Raw genomic sequence first — 6,686 nt, forward strand, 5'->3', positions numbered from 1 at the left:
TCACTTTTTCAACGTTTTTTTCACAGTCATCTTTTACTTTTCAATAAAACTTTATTTCTAATATTGAGTCAATTCTGGCAATTTATGCTTTTCAAGAAACAGATCATTTGCTGTTTTCAAGGAAACTATTTTATTAAAAAATACAAAATTATAAAAGATTATACAAATTTATAATCATTACTTTAAAATATGAAACAATTCAAAAATATAAAAATTATAGACAAAAATTTAAACTCATTCTGATTCCAGAGCCCATGCCCTTAACTAGTACCCTTAAATAAAAATCAGGGGAGTGTTATTCATAACATAAGCAGGAATACATAGATATTTGGGAAAGCTAACTGCTAACACAAGTTGGGGAGCCATTTTGAAAATAAAATGTTTAAATTAAAAATCCGTAATTCTTTTCAAACCTAAGCTTTATTTATCCATGGAAAATCCACTTCTGGAGCCAGGTAAAGAAAGGTGTTATGCAATGTTAAAATGGGATCAGTTTGTGCCAAATGCAGCTGAGAGATCAGAAAAACAAGGACTGAAATATACCATTGAACTTGACAAGGTGGAAGTCTGCGGTGATCTTGTCAAGAGTAGCACCCAAAGTAGAGGAAATGCAAGCCTGATTGGACAGTTTTGTGGGGAGAAGAGAAGGTGAGTAAGTGAAGTCAAGGCTTGATAGATTTTGTTTTAAGGCAAACAGAGAAGTGAGACTAGATGATAAGAGGAGATTTGGAGGTTTCTTTTTCTTAGCTGAGTAGTGTTAGAACATGTTGTATTGTTGCAATTTTATAAAATCGGTGAGAAACTGATGAGATGGGAGAGAGGAGAGTCAGGCATGAGTACCAGAAACCAGGAGGATCCAGTGCATAATTAAATTTTGTAAAAAACCCTTAGCCTTTGAAGAAAGAATATTTCACCCATGTAATCAGAAAACAGGATAAAAAAGGTCGAGTTGATAAATTTGGATAAAGTGGTACTTTTAATGACTTTTATCAAATTATTTTACTGTTAATTTTTCACATTGAGGATTTTAATTCATCTGGAATTGTATTATGGTGAAAGTTAGGGGTCTAATGTTATATTTTTCCAGGTAGATGGTCACTTGTTTCAGCATCATTCCCTGGTGCTTAGGAATGCCGCCTTTATTTTCCAGGAAGCTCCCTCATCTTTAAAGGTTTATTTCTGTGTTGTCTGTTCTGCTTTTCTCATCTGTTTGTGACAAATTGCACTATAGTAATTAGTATAGCTTTATAGTAAGCTTTGACAACTGATCAAACAAAACATGGCTTATGATTTTTCTACCACATTGTCTTAGTCATTATTTTTAATCATCTAAGTATTGTCTCTATGTTTTTCCATTCTTATTTCTACTATTGTTTAATTATACATAATTTTCTTTGATGAGACTTGCCAGAGGATTTTCCAATTGCATAGTTTTGCTTCTAGTTTTGATTTTGGTCTATTTAGTAAAAGTTTCCAGTTTTATGTAATGTCTATTTTTTTTTAACCTGTTTTGTTTCCTCTTTCAAAGTCTTTCTCAAAGGGAAATTTTTAAATCACATGAAATCAAACTATAAATGACAGAAAACAAAATTATAAACGTGAAAAGTATTCCATAATATTAACTTTTTAAACATCTCAAGTGTAAATCTTTTCAAAATTAGTAAGTGGACTTTGTCACATTGAATCATGTTAGCCAGTTGATCTGTGATCAGTCTATATGGAGGTGACCATATGATCTTAAAGAGCAACAAAACCCACCTTTCTCCAAAAATGTCTTCCCCAGGTACCCAAACTTGGCATTGCTCATTCCTATACAGACTAACATCTAACTATATTGGCCCTGGTAATCAAATACCAATAGCGGTTGCATCTTTCAGCAACAACCCTCGACATTAAGCATTCCATAACAATGACTGAGGAAGCTGTTTCAATATGCAAATTCAGAAGGTCCGATGTGGGGATCTAAGAATCTCAAATTTAAATAAGCATTCTAGTTTATTAAAATAGCCATTCTAGAACCTCTCTTGAGAAATACTGCTGTAGAAGAGGAAAGAAGAGCCCTTCATTTACCTGGAAGTGATCTCAGAGCTTGCTCCCTATTAGCACCACAGTACCTTACTTTCTATTAGTTGATAATATAAGCAATAAGACAGGAATATCTCAGAGGAGAAGGTATTGGGGTAATGGCACCAGGCAGGAAGTAGTTTTGAGGGTGCCAGGCTAAAGAAGGATACCAGTCAATTGAGTCTCATGCAGCACTGTCCAATAGAACTTTCTGCAATGATAAAAAAGCTGCATATGCACACTGTCCACCAGAGTACCCTACTAGTCACATGTAGCTACTGAGTACATGAAATGTGGCTAATTCAACTGAGTAACTGAATTTTAAATTTTACTTAATCATTTTAATTAAAATGTATATAACCCCATGTGAACAGTGGTTATCATATTGGACAGCATAGGTTTGGAGCTTTGCCTAAGGCTGGGATAGAGATAGTGAAAAGAAACTTCATGCTAAATTAAACAATTTCTAATTTACAATTTTGCCAAAGGTCAAAATGGTTCTTTGTTATTAAGAATCATAGTATCAGATCTTGATATCATGCTAGCAGGGAGAGTTGTAAAACTGATAAAATGTATTTTACTAATAGTTCCTCTATTATTCTGCCAGTCACATAAATTGCCTTCAATTCAGAAGTTATTGAGATGTATTTTCAGGAAATCTTGATGACGGTTGGCAAATGATAGACAAAAAAAAAAAAAAAAAATTGGTGGTAAATATCCTTAGTACTTGCTTCCAAGTCTTTCAAGCTAAATTTTCAGTACACATTGAAAAATGTATTGTGAATTTAGAGAATTGAAAAATATTTTTGACTGAGGAAATTTTATTAATAGTGATGGCTAACACTTTCAAAACACTGACCACATGCCAAAGAGTAGACTAATGCTGTATGTGAATTGTTTAATTTAACTTAGACAAAACCATGAGGAACACATTGCTATCAATCACATTTGGAGATGGAAGAATCAAAGATCTGAGGAGTTCAGTAAACTGCCCAAAGCAGCACAGCCAATCAAATGGAAACCATGACAAGAAGCAAGGTCTGTTTTCCCCCAGAGCACCATGGTGTGATTCCTCTTTCTATTTAAATCTTGGGGGTCTTGAGTCTGACAAAAACTTCCCTCCAACATTTAGTATTTTTAAAAGTCAGTTCTACTGTATAATAATAAAATAATAAACTTGAAAATGCTAATTGTTCATTAATTCCAAAACGTCTACCGAGCACCTGGGCAAGTTTGGGTTCGTGATAGTGAATCTGAGATAGGTTTGAGAGTTTGAGAACTTGAGAAAGAAGCTGGAGTTCCTGAGAACAATCCTGAGATAGTTATTAAGGAGGAGAGATGGGGTGAGGGAGGAAGGAGAGGAGACAGAAGCTATTGAGTTGTATGAGGATAGGGTCAACATGGACTAAAAGGTCAGTGGTATTCCCCTGGTGGCTTAACACAGGCATATTTTTAAATCAGACATAGCTTGTGCTTAATTTAGTCACTTGACTGCAATAGAAATCCTCCCTCCTTCCATTCTCTCCACTTTAAACCTTGTCAAATTTCACTAAATTCACTAATGTGAGTGGGAGTGTTGCTGGTTGGTTGGTTAGTTAGTCTTGAGAAAAGTGAGAAAATTTGGCTTTACTGATCAGAAAGAGAAACCTGGAAATATGAAGAATGCAAAATTATATCCCCGCCTGACTCCCACTCCAATAATTCACATTATGTTATTTCTAAAATTTTCTCAGAGCATAGAATTTTGGGTTCAAGTCTATCTTATCCTGCTCTTGGCTTGTAGGAAGGCCTCAACTGAGATCCAGATAACGTTTTAATTAAATATATATTTATCATTACAAACAGGATGAGATAGCTACCTAATTGCTGACCGTAAACCCTCTGACTGGTAGATGCAGACTGGCAGTCTTTTCTAACAAAGCATGAAATTCAAGTGTCAGAAGAGACCCAAAGGTTATCTAGTTCAATCTCCCCTTTGATCCTGGAATTCCTCTAAAACTTCCCTACCACACGATTGATCGTTTGTTTTTTTCCTCTTGAATTCTTCCCTTGACAGAGAACTTAATAACTCCTGAAGCAGCTCATTTCACCTAAGAAACTTAGCTTTTACCTGTAGTCATCGTTTACTTATTTATTATTTTTTTAGGAACATAATCTCTTTATGTCTGCTTGAGATACATATGTTAGTTTAGATGATGAGAATGAGGAAAATACTGGAGACAATGTCTAGCTCCTGTGTTTGTCCCAATAAACTCCAATGGAAAAAGAAACTAAACAGGATCTGGAGAGTTTCAGTCTATTGTATCCAGCTTATCAAATCCACAGCCTGGTACTTCTGGAACAAGGCTGCCCCAGGGATGACGGTTAAAGATGAAGATGGCAAATATAAGGAATTCAACATGTCTATGCAGGGCAGTCTGATGTCTCCATACGTTTTCTAAACTTCCATATTTGGTCAGAGCTGGGAGTGAGAGCAGGGTGCTTGCCTGTTTCGGTCCCACTGCTCCTCTGATTCTGCTTTGCTGCCTTAGAGGAGAACAGGTTTAGATCCTCTAGGGGCTGGTGGGGCCATGCCCTTGGCAGCTTGCTGGGCTAACCAGTACTTCTAGCTTTTGATCTTGGGCCTCTCCAAGTTTACCAGAGACACAGGTACCTTCATAGTACCAAGTCCATTTACCATCACCTCACACCAGTACTTGCCCCACCGAGTGAGAGACTCTCCTGGTAACTTAAATGTATGTGAGGTGACTGCAACACCAAGATTCTTGAGGAAGTGGTGGGCAACTGTTTCAGGGTTCAGCTCCTGTTTGATATTGTTCTTCATCCCTACCTCCAGGTGACAGTTTTTTGGAAATGTCACTGTTGCCTCACCTGCCTTGGTCTGGATCTTCTCTAACTTTCTTCCTGGTCTCAGCAATTTCTCCTCTTCAAACAGCTTCTTGTTTTCAGGTGATGCATATACAGCCAGTCTCTGAGGAAGGAGTTGATTCCGGTCCACAGATTTCTTTACTGAGACCAGGTCACCCCATACTCCAAGTGTCCACAGACTGCATGAAAATGACCTCCAGGCTTTCTTTGGGCCAGTGCCTTGTGTCCTCCACCAGCTTATTAATGTGGTGTCATTGGTGCAGGCGCAGCTTCTGGCCCTCCCCGGCCACCGGTTCCTTCCATCCACCCAGCGCTCCACGATGCCCAGGGCCATGACAGTCCCATAGTCATAGTTAATCCTTTGGAGCCATATTGAATGACTGAAATTTCTGGCCTAGATGATTGTCAGCCTTTTCTGACTCTTCCCTTCTCCCATCCCGGGTTACACATACCCAAAATCAGCAACCATTTCCTTAGGACATTTTGTGGGAACTTTAGTCATCCTGGATGCTTTCCCTGGAAGAATTTCCCGTTTGTCTGTAACCTTTAAAGTATGACACCCACACCCAAACATAATTCCAGGAACGCTCTGACCAACACAGTATAGATCCAGATTATCACCTCCATCTGAATGGACACATCATTGCAGTAACATGAACTATATTTTAGTCATTCTTCGACAACAGTTATCAAATGGCTTAAGGGTAATGTGCATTTTAATCTATGTTGCTACTTAACTCCTATTTTGAATCTGTCTTTTTTTCCTTACATTCTAGAAGATGGTCTTAAATGCATAATGGAAATCACAGGAACTTCAAAGTTAGAGATTTTCCGTATGCATATAGCCTACATCATTTTAACCCTCTGTTTTTAAGAAAGTTATGTAACTTCTCTGAGACTCAGTTTCAATATTTGTTTAAGAGTTGGATAATGTCTAGTTGTTTAGTTTTGTTTTGAGGCTTAAATGAAATAATATATGTAAAATAACTAGCATGATGTCAAAGTACAGATTTTTCTGTTGTATGGCATGTTATCTTGGCCCATGTCCTAGCCCCTAGCCCATTAACTTTCTTTTTTCTTTTTTTTTTTTTTTTTTTTTTTTGAGAGAGAGTCTCACTCTGTTGCCCAGACTGAAGTGCAGTAGCACAATCTTGGCTCCCTGTATCCCCCGCACCCGGGTTGCAGCAGTTCTACTGCCTCAGCCTCCCAAGTAGCTGGGATTAGAGGCATGTGCTATCATGACCAGCTAATTTTTGTACTTTTAGTAGAGATGGGATTTCACCATGTTGGCCAGGCTGGTCTCAAACTCCTGACCTCAGGTGATCCACCCTTCTCAGCCTCCCAAAGTGCTGGGATTACAGGTGTGAACCACTGCATGGATCTCATGATCATCATACCTTACCTAATTTAAGGTATTTTTCCCAGGATTTCAACATTCATGAATTCTAACATGCTTTCAAGATTTTCATCCTAACAAGACAATGCAAATAGTGATGTTTTCTAATAAGAAATTTTTCAAATTGATGCTAACCCATATTTTTACTAACCAAAAAAAGTAGGCAAAATAAAGCTTCTAGAATTTAGCAGATCAGAAAGACATTCCCATGTACAAGACAGTTACCTAAAGACTGCATAGTTGTAACATTAGGTAGAATTCAAATGCTTCCTAGATATATTCTTCATTTAGTTTATATCAACTCTTTGTAGCAGACTGTAAAGATATCATCATCTCTGACCTTAAAGAAGTTCATAAA

At 37.3% G+C, this 6,686-nt stretch overlaps 1 pseudogene; it reads right to left on the minus strand.

Annotated features, from left to right (window-relative positions):
* Positions 1-4,591: 4,591 nt before the first annotated feature.
* Positions 4,592-5,266, minus strand: LOC100424071 (large ribosomal subunit protein bL9m pseudogene; annotated as a pseudogene).
* Between the last annotated feature and the right edge of the window lie 1,420 nt (positions 5,267-6,686).

Source organism: Macaca mulatta, chromosome 8 (assembly GCF_049350105.2).
Source record: "Macaca mulatta isolate MMU2019108-1 chromosome 8, T2T-MMU8v2.0, whole genome shotgun sequence".
Lineage (NCBI taxonomy): Eukaryota > Metazoa > Chordata > Mammalia > Primates > Cercopithecidae > Macaca > Macaca mulatta.